The 11069-nt window shown below is 48.6% G+C and overlaps 1 protein-coding gene across 1 annotated transcript in view; it reads right to left on the minus strand.

Moving 5' to 3' along the window:
• Positions 1–10476, minus strand: part of LOC121870755 — a 79261-nt gene extending 68785 nt beyond the window's left edge. Inside the window, exon 1 of the mRNA XM_042372698.1 lies at positions 10337–10476. The gene's annotated coding sequence lies outside the window, so the exon portion shown is untranslated. The remainder of the gene's footprint in view (positions 1–10336) is intronic.
• Between the last annotated feature and the right edge of the window lie 593 nt (positions 10477–11069).

Below are 11069 nucleotides of genomic sequence, written 5' to 3' on the forward strand. Positions count from 1 at the left end.
ACCCGGGTCTAATAATGTGGGACAGCACCGCCATGATGTGTGGACCTACGCCTGACTGTGACACAAACTCAGGGGGGGGTGGGAAAGAATGAAGAATGAGTGGGTAAGGGGAAAAGGGGGAAGCAGAGAGGATAAGTGAGACAGGGAGAGGAAAAGGGGGAAGGGAAGAAGGGGGAATGGGGGAGAAGGAATGAGGAAAGGAAGAGAGAGAGAGAGAGAGATCGTGTTTTTCATCACTATAATATAACGATCTCTGGCTACATCACTCAGACCAAACCCTCGCCTTTCCTGACCTGACTTATAGTGACTTACGCGACGGAGGGAGCCTATATTTTAGTCTCCTATCACGGCTTCACTTAAGATAACACCATTAACTCATTTCTGACACTTTAGGTTAAGTTAGGTTAGGTTAGACTAGGTTAGGTTAGGTTAGGTTAGGTTAGGTTAGGTTATTAATCTTAAGGTAAAATAAGCCAGGGGATAAATTTTCAGGTAACGATAACTAATTAAAGGTGTTGCCAGGTGTTGTCAGGTGTTGCCAGGTGTTGTCAGGTGTTGTCAGGTGTTGCCAGGTGTTGTCAGGTGTTGTCAGGTGTTTAAGTATCATAACAAGTCAGTTTCGTTAACTATTATGATCTTGTCCTTATTATTGAAAGAAGCACAAGATCTTTCTGCTAATGAAATGTCAACAAGATGCCCCGGGGAGGGAAGGAAGGAAGGAAGGAAGGAAGGAAGGAAGGAAGGAAGGAAGGTCCAACTCTAATCAGTGACTGTTTGGGTGTTGGGTGAGTGACTGCCTAGAGCTGGGGAGGTGTTCGCACTCATTCCGGGTGTAGGTAAGCTAAAGGTGTGTGTGTGTGTGTGTGTGTGTGTGTGTGTGTGTGTGTGTGTGTGTGTAAGTTTAGCCACACACACAGCAGTAAACAGAACAAAACAATATACTTTTTATATCACCAGAGAGAGAGAGAGAGAGTGTGTGTGTTGGAGGACGCTGTGCTCTGCTGTAAGAAAGGCACAGCAAGACAGCCACGGGTGTACGTTTAAAGGATCAATGCCACGCTCTTGCGGTGTACAACCAGCACACACACACACACACACACACACACACACATCATGGGTCCCCCCCATACTAGGTGGAGATATGGTGGTGGTGATGGAGGTGGTGGAGAGAGAGGGGAGGTGGTGAAGGAGGTGGTGGAGAGAGAGAGAGAGGTGGTTGGTGGAGAGAGGAGGGGTAGAAGGAGAATTGGTGGAAGAGGAGGGGGTGAAGGAGGTGGTGGAGAAGAGGGAGGTGGTGGAGAGAGAGGGAGGTGGTGGAGAGAGGAGGTGGTGAAAGAAGGTGGTGGAGAGAGAGAGGGGGGTGAAGGAGGTGGTGGAGAGAGAGGAGGGGGTGAAAGGAGGTGGTGGAGAGAGAGGGAGGGGGGTGTGAAGGAGGTGGTGGAGAGAGAGGGAGGGGGAGTGAAGGAAGAGGGGGCTTTGGGTGTGGTCCGCCCCCCCCCCTGAACGCTAAAGTGGAGAGAGAGATCAACAGCACACAGGTATGACTCGACCCACAGTGAGGTGAGGTGAGGTGCAGTCTGAGGTGAGGTGAAGTCTGAGGTGAGGTGCAGTCTGAGATGAGGTGCAGTCTGAGGTGAGGTGCAGTCTGAGGTAGAAGGGAGAATGAGGAGGGTGAGTGAGTGTGAGAGATGGGTAAGGGTGAATAGAGGTAAGTAAGGGTAAGGGAGAGTGAGGGAGTGTTGGAGATGGGTGAGTAAGGGTGAATAAGGGTGAGTGAGTGTAGGAGATGGGTGAGTAAGGGTGAGTGAGCATGAGAGACAACGGCCTCATTATAACGGACCCTCACACTTCCGTCAACAGAGTGAAGGACGGAACCTTTTGTCGAGCTGCTACTCAACCCACCTCATACTCGACCCCCCCCCTACCTCCAGTACCTCACCCACGACCTCCCCCTACCTCCTGACAGATTGAGTCGTGAGATTATCCAACAAGCAGGTGAGCCTCGCTGTCTACCTGTAATTATACACAGTCAACATATATGGATGGGCTGCGACGATACCAGACAGTGTTGTATGTGTGGTGGGGTGTGGTAGGTGCAGCAGGTGTGGTGTGGTACGTGCAACAGGTGTGGTGTAGTACGTGCAACAGGTGTGGTGTAGTACGTGCAACAGGTGTGGTAGGTACAGGTGTGGTGTGGTAGGCTACACTATCATTTCCTCTCAAAACATCAACAGGTTTACAAGTATTAAAAAGGGGTTAGATAGCCGCCCCCCCTGCCACACACACACACACACTGCATCACAGTGAACAAGAATTACCTTGAAGATTAGAAACCACATTATATTTCGCCTAATGATTAAAACATTCTAATGCTACTTGGGTGGTTAGTTAGTTAGGTTAGGTTAGTGAGAGGTGGTGTTAGGACCTCAACCCCACTCCTCCACCCCCCCGCCCCGTCCTCCTCGTCATCACCTTTCGTCAGTAAACTCTTATATACAGTTCCCTCCCTTTCGTCAGGTGGTGTTGGTAATTAGGGGTGGCGGCCTGACAGGTCGTCTATATATATATATACACCTGCCTAGTAGTCCGGGAACATCACGCTCCACCTTCCTCACCCTGCCCTCCCCCCCTCACGCCCTGCCTCTCCCTCACCTCGCCTCCTCCCTCACCTGCCTCCTCCCTCACCTCGCCTCCTCCCTCACCTCGCCCTCCTCCCTCACCTGCCCTTTCCCCTCACCTCAAGGCTCTCCCCTCACCCCACAGCCCTCCTCCCTCACCCCTGCCCTCTCACTCCGCCCTCTCCCTCACCCCGCCTCCTCCCCACCTCGGCCCTCCTCCCCCCCACCTCGCCCTCCTCCTTACTCCGCCCTCCTCACCTCAAGCCTCCTCCCCCACCTCGCTCAACCCCACCTCGCCTCCTCCCTCACCTGCCCTCCTCACCTGCTCTCCTCCTCACCTCGCTCCTCCTCCCTCCTCGCTCCCTCCTCCCCTCACCTCGTCTCCCTCCCTCACCCTGCCCCTCCCCACCTGCCCTCCTCCCTCACCTGTCCCTCCCTCCCTCACCTGCCCTCCTCCCTCACCTGCTCTCCTCCCTCACCTCGTTCTCCTCTCTCTCACCCCGGCCTCCTCCCTCACCTGCCTCCTCCCCACCTGCCTCCCTTACCTGCCGCCCGACAAGCTCCTAAGCATCAGGTAGAGGGATTATCCACTTGCCTCTCCTCCCTACACCTGTGTTTCAAAGTCAGGTGTGGCCTCGCTCTTACCCAGCACCGGGAGTGTCAAGTGAGAGGTACAGGTGTCTAGTGAGAGGTACAGGGGGTTAGGTGAGAGGGACAGGTGTCGAGTGAGAGGTACAGGTGTCTAGTGAGAGGTACAGGGGAATAGGTGAGAGGTACAGGTGTCGAATGAGAGGTACAGGTGTCGAGTGAGAGGTACAGGTGTCGAGTGAGAGGTACAAGGGGTAGGGGTGGAGAGGGACAGGTACGAGGAGATGTACACAGGTGTCTAGTGAGAGGTACAGGGGGTTAGGTGAGAGGGACAGGTGTCGAGTGAGAGGTACAGGTGTCTAGTGAGAGGTACAGGGGAATAGGTGAGAGGTACAGGTGTCGAATGAGAGGTACAGGTGTCGAGTGAGAGGTACAGGTGTCGAGTGAGAGGTACAGGTGTCGAATGAGAGGTACAAGACCAAAGCAGTCTGATCACCTGAACATTAGGAGCCCCAACCCAGCTTACTTCACCTGATAATCAAACACCTTAACTGTATCTGGGGAGAGGTTAGGTTAGGTTAAGGTGATCAATCTTTAGGTGAAATAAGCTTGGGGGTTAATCTTAAGGTAAAATAAGCTGGGGGAGCTAATCTTCAGGTGAACTAAGCTGGGGTGCTAATCTTAAGGTAAAATAAGCTGAGGCTAATCTTCAGATAAACTAAGCTGGGGGAGCTAATCTCCAGGTGAGTTAAGCTGGGGGAGCTAATCTTCAGGTGAACAAAGCTGGAGACCTAATCTTCAGGTGAACTAAGCTGGGGACCTAATCTTCAGGTGAACTAAGCTGGGGGACCTAATCTCCAGGTGAGTTAAGCTGGGGGAGCTAATCTTCAGGTGAATTAAGCATCATACACATTTAAGTTAGTGTAGTACTTGTGTCAGTGCCACGAGTCAATAGTTGCTGGCACTGTAGCTCACCAGTGCCATCCCAGCGAGGACAACACCATACAGTGCCACATGTGTATAAAACCTCAGGCAGTGTTTGTATACCTCTAGGGTGGGTGTATGCGTCCAGGTATATACACACACATACACACAGCATAGGGTCGATACAACACACTCACTTAATTTCGTTCACACACACACACACACACACACACACACACACACACACACCATGTTCAGGTGCTTCATTGTTGTTTAGTTGAGTGTGTGTGTGTGTGTGTCCTACAGGTGTTTTAAAGGGTATAATGACACCTGTTTAATGGAGGGCAGTAAACGGTGTCCTGTGAGGTGTTTAATTACTATCACCTGAGGACCCTGTGTGGCGGGGTACCTGAACCTCCTCTTGGGATGGTTAGGTTTGGTTTGGTTAGGTTAGGTTATGTTACGTTAGCTAAAATTAGGTTAAGTTAGGTTTGGTTTGGTTAGGTTAGGTTATGTTACGTTAGCTAAAATTAGGTTAAGTTAGGTTAGGCTAGGTGAGGTTAGGTTAAAACTAGGTTAGGTTAACATGGGGGTGATTGACCCGAAGGTATATAATCAGCTGGGGTGCCTAATCTTCACGTCAACCCTCTACATACAGACAGACAGACACTGATATTAAAGAGAATTATGAAAGGCCATAAGACGGTGTGGGTGTTTAGCGATCACGGCCATCAGGTTAGGTCGGTGTTGTGACGTAATGAGGGATGAAGCTCCCGTAGGCTCTTATAGGCACGTCTCTCCTATCCCTCCACACCCCCCAGCATCCCCCTCCACACCTCGGCCCCCTCCACCCCCCAGCCCCCCCTCCACACCCCCAGCCCCCCCTCCACCCCCCCAGCCCCTCCCCCCCCTCAGCCCCCCCTCCACCCCTCACCTCACTGTAACTCCGCCTGGTGACATCATTTATCACATCGATATTAACTTACCCAGCAATACCTCTTCATGCTATGAGCACCACTCAAATATTAAAATTACAGGTGGTCCAAAATGAAGCCCTAAGATTCGTCACAGGTGAAAGATACCCCTTCACCAGAACCACAGCCGAGATACATAGAGACCTGAGAATGAAACCCATCAACCAGCAGCTGCACACCCTGGCCAGCAGAATCTGGCAAAAGATAGAACGATCAGAGCAAGAACTCCTTCAAAGACTCCCACCAGATAACGACAACCACCATACATTGTTCCCAAAAAGCTACGAAATCTCAAAAGGTCCATTACCACCCCCGATCTACACGGCCAGGCAATAGACAACCTCCCTAGACCAGCATCCGCCAGTAGGGTCAGCGGAATATGAAATAAGGCCCTTAAAACACCCATATATGGGATAGGGTAGGATGTCTAGTGCCTGTACCGACAGACAATAACTAACCCATGACACAACCCTAACACACTATTAGCTTAGTCAGCCCGCCCTCTCTTACCTCCTCCTAAACTTCTTCAATTTCCGAACTATAACTTCCTTCCCCCACCTCTAATCTTCTCTCACCACTCCTTTCTCTACACAAACAAATCACTATCCCCCAGCCTCCTCACTCACTATCCCCCAGCCTCCTCACTCACTATCCCCCAGCCTCCTCACTCACTATCCCCCAGCCTCCTCACTCACTATCCCCCAGCCTCCTCACTCACTATCCCCCAGCCTCCTCACTCACTATCCCCCAGCGGTGTGTGTGTGTGTGTGGTAATGGCATGTGTGTGTACAAAAAAAACCCACACAACATGGCACTAGTATTATGAGTGCCATTAAAATTTACTGCCATGGTAAGTAGCCAAGATGACTCACCTGGCACTGACACACCTGAGAGACTACGTGCCAACCAAGGTGAGATCCCCCTAATGACTGACCTATCTCACCTGTCCATAACGCTCGTCATTGTTAGTCTTTTTTTTTTGGTTATGAAAATCACCATTGTTATTATTACCAAGAGATCACTATTATTATCTGTCACTATCACCACCAGGCACTGTCATCATCACCATCTGCCATTATCATTATCACCGATCATTATCATCACCTGTCATCATCATCACTATAATTTTCAAAGTATAAAAATCAAATTCATCATCATCACTATCACTACAGCACATACCTCACCATCACCTCACCAATCATATTAACCACGGCTATATAACTATCTGTGACCTACTCGACAAAACTACAGGTAGTAAAAAATGAAACGCCCTTTGTAACGAGGAAAGAAAACGGGTCTTTATTAGCTTCGATTAAAGGGGAAAACTCCTGTATTTAGGTCGGCTCTATGTATGTATGTATGTATGTATGTATGTATGTATGTATGTATGTATGTATGTATGAATGTATGTATGTATATTCGTACAAGCCAAAACCAATGGGATATTCTTAACCAAACGTTTTACATTGGATGGGTTAACACGCCTGGTTAATTTCGTTTCCTATTGGTTAAAAAAATTCTACAAGGTTAAGAGGGTGATCAGAGAAGGTGGGTGGGTGGGTGTGAAGGTCGACTTAGCCTTTATTAACCTCAGTTATATTTCCTGTCGTATGTAATATATTCATGACCAACCTGAAGGAGGTATCGTCTCTTCTGCAGGTAATTTACTCTATGGTTCTCTACTCCTATAACGTGAAGGTGTTGGTGGAGGGAAGGTTCAGTGAGGTGTACCAATTAACAGGTATGGTTAGGTTAGGTTAGGTTAGGTTGGGTTAGGTTAGGTTAGGTTGGGTTGGGTTGGGTTGGGTTAGGTTAGGTTAGGTTGGGTTGGGTTGGGTTGGGTTGGGTTAGGTTGGGTTGGGTTAGGTTAGGTTTAAGTCTTCCGCTTCCTCATAACAAAGTGTAAGGAACCTAACTCCGGGTTGTAAAGAGGCATAACACACTATACCTCACATATAACATCCATAGTTGTTGTTGTTATAACCTTTTACAACTCTCCTCAAGTTACTCCTCGAGGGACGGTAAGTAAACAGATATCCTCAAGTCATACTCCAAGGGCGGTTACACAGGGGGATGATAGTGTAACCTAACCCAACCAAACCAAACCTAACCCAACCTAACCTAACCTAACCTAGCAACCCAGCCTAGCAACCTAGCAACTAACCAAACCAAGCACCAACCTAACAACCTAACCCACCCCAACCTAGCAGCTTCTTCTTAACTTCTTAGCCTAACCCCTTCTTACCTAACCCAACCTTACCTAACCCAACCCAACCTAACCCAACCCAACCTAACCTAACCTAACCTAACCCACCCTAACCTAACCTAACCTCCATGACAGACAAAAGACCACATACAGACTGACATACACAATACAGGTAGTGGTGTAATGTCCGTCTGTCATTCCAGGGTTGATGACAAGTGTAGAAAGTGGATTGGTGGCTGCTGCCTTAACCTGGATAAGATAACAACTGCACTTAAACACTAAGACACACACACACACACACTTCCCTCTCACACACACACACACTTCCCTCTCACACACTTCCTCTGCACAGACACACACTTCCCTCTCACACACACACTTCCTCACACACACACTTCCCTCTCACACTTCCTCTCACTTCCCTCTCACACACACACACACTTCCCTCTCACACACACACACACTTCCTCACACACACTTCCCTCTCACACACACACACACTTCCCTCTCACACACACACACACTTCCCTCTCACACACACACACTTCCCTCTCACACACACACACTTCCTTCTCTCTCACTCATTCACACAGACAAGATAATTACAGAAACCTAACCTAACCTAACCTAACCAAACTTAACCTAACCAAACCATAACGGAGATATAATCAGAAACGCGTAAAAAAGAAGCCCACTCACTTTCCTCACACACAGAACACAGGCTAAAGTTAATAGCATAGAGCTATTAAGTAGCCATATTTTTATCCTTATAGCTATTAAGTTAACACATATTGCTATATTTATGGCTATTAAATTTCATATATTATTTAATTATTGAACATGTAGGGGGGAATAGGGGGAGGGGTGGGGGGGAGGAAGTGAGTCTGGGGAGGAGGGGGCGAAGCGGGCGGGGGGTGGGTGGGTGGAAGCAGCGTTGTTATGTGGGCAGACAAAACAGCATGTTGTCAATAAAAAAAGTGTGGGCAGCAGTGACCCGTGACCATGATACCCCCCCCTGCCTGCCATCCCCCTTCCCAACCCACCATTGCCACCATCACCCCCACTGTCACCAACTCTCCCCTTCTACCCGTCACCACCCCATCTCCCCATCTAAGTTCCATGTCGACCAGTTTCTTCTTAACTGTTACACGACACTCACACCAGTCAATGCCCATTAACAGTCTTATTACTCATTAAACAGTCATATTAACAGTCTATAATCACTATCATTTATGGAACCCCGACACACACATGACAGGGACAGTTATACTACAGTCTAAAGTGACGCATATAACTGGTATAAGTGTGTGTGACTGTTAAGTGACGTATTTAACAGTCTAGAGTGAGCGTTGGGAGGGACACACACACACACACGCAACACCGACTATTTCCGGCTAACATTACTATTGTTAACTCGCCTGAAACATTGTTCTCAACCAGCTATTGTTACCAGGGTTAATTTTGTATCGTGTTGTGGTTTTGTTAAATAGGAAATTTGATATGTAGTTAATTATGGCAGGTATTTTAATCCACACACACACACACACACACACACACACACAGAAATATCCGCTCGAAAAACTAACTTAAAATAATTCACATATCTAAGAACTATGTGCGTGCGTGTGTGTGTGTGTGTGTGTGTGTGTGTGTTACAATAATCAACACACTATAAATCTTGTGTTCTCGTAAGGTGTTAAAATTTTCCTTCCCCGACTGACTGACTGACTGACTGCTTGACTGACTAACTGAGGAACTGTATCACCTGAAGAATATCTACCACAGCTTATATCACCTCACAAGATTAACCACTGCATCGCCATTTTGGTACACAGTCATCACTACACCCCAGTTCTACACCCCAGTACCACTACTACACCCAGTACCCAATCACCACTACACCCCAGTCCACACTTCCGTACAGGTGAGTCAGACACAAGTTACTCTCAACATCACGAAGGAGCCTCAGTGGTCTGGCGTTAAGTATAGCTTTAAGTGTGAGGGCTTGTTCTCGTGAGGGGGTGATGGCACGTCTTTCTGATAAGTACTCTCTCTCTCTCTCTCTCAGGCACTATGCACACTACACCATGACCTACTTAATCCCACACCCCACCGTCTTCCCCGAGTCTCTCTGGGGGAGGAGGGAGGGACTTTAAAATCCTTGTGTTGACACCTAATGACCACAAGAAGATACAGGTTTATACCACAACTTCTCGATAACAAAATCATATGGAAAAAAAAATTACATTCGTCGTTAAGGATCATATGAAGACTAAGCCATCCCCACACCTGTAGCTTATCTTACCTGATGATTAAACACCTTAAAGCTACCTGGGGGGTGTTAGGGGGGGGAGAGGGGGGGGCTTAAACTCCACGTGAACCAAGAACATATCACACGAAAGAGGTTAGCGGGGGATAGTGTGTTGTTCAGTAGCAGCAAAATAGAAGGCTGACACAGACATCCCTTGGGTCGAGTGGCTGGCAGCATTACAAACCAGCGGATGTGCTGTCAGCTCTCAGAGATAGCCAGCCAGCCAACCGCTACTGTTGTGATCGTAATACTTATGGTTGATGACGGGGTCTAGAAGACGGATGGGGTGTGTGTGTGTAGGCTGCGTGGTTGTTGCTTGCAGTAGGACACATCAGGAAAGGGGTAGACAGGTACACACACACACAGGTATGGCCAGGTAGTTTCTACACCACCAACCAACCGTCCCGGCCAGTCAAGCTTACGGTCAGCGTGGCAAGGAAGAGACGGGGCAGTGTTTCACATCATTATCTTGTCCCGGGACAGTGGTGCACCAGGCTTTACTACTCTTAACCCAGCACACAGTATTAACCTCACCAACACCACATTAAATCTTACAGAACTTATTATCAGTTTTCTATGGTGAGGAACAACGCATTTTAGATATATAAAAAACCCCACACACATAGTACACACGTCAACCAACACACAGACACACTATGGAGTTTCATCATAAACTCGTATATCTTTATTCACAAAGGCATCAAGGACATTATACCTCTACTTAGTGATAAACGGAAATGCGCATTAAAAGAGAGAGAGCTGATAATGTTTCAGGATGGTGTGGACGAGGGACACGGAGCGGAGGAGCGCGCGGTACAACTCACATCACAGCTGAGGCACAACTGCTGGTGGTAGTGGTGGCTGCTGCTGGTCGCCTCTCTCTCTCTCTCTCACACACACACACACGCACGCACGCACGCACATCTACACACAAACACACGCTTCTCTCACGCGCTGGCAGGTGTTTGAGTGAGTCCCCGTGCCCTTCTACCTTCCCGCCACTCCGCTGCCTCTACCTTCCTCACACCTTGTCACTTCAATCAGGATGTGGAGGTCCGGCCCAACCACTTTTGCTGTTCCCACGCCTCCCCTCTCTCTTTCTCTACCCCCCGCCCCTTCTCTCTCTCTCTCTCTCTCTCTCTCTCACACCAGATCTATCACTCAGTCATTAGCCTCAGTAGTTTACACCAGATATCAACAGGAACTTGGGAGACCATTACCTGACGGAGGTGTGGGTGTATAGCGTCCTCTCCTCTCCCCCTTCACCACCCTCAGGATGTTTACACTGACTCTGCCACAGGACTCTGGCATCCTCCTAAGTCGTCATCCTTCAAGGCTCAAGAAACTAGAATCCTATATCATCCTCCTGGGCTTAAGAAACTACTGTAGAATCCTATATCATCCTTCATATCATTCTAGACCAACATCCTAAATCATCATCCTTTTAC

This window comes from Homarus americanus, unplaced genomic scaffold, assembly GCF_018991925.1.
Source record: "Homarus americanus isolate GMGI-L3 unplaced genomic scaffold, GMGI_Hamer_2.0 scaffold55792, whole genome shotgun sequence".
Classification (NCBI taxonomy): domain Eukaryota; kingdom Metazoa; phylum Arthropoda; class Malacostraca; order Decapoda; family Nephropidae; genus Homarus; species Homarus americanus.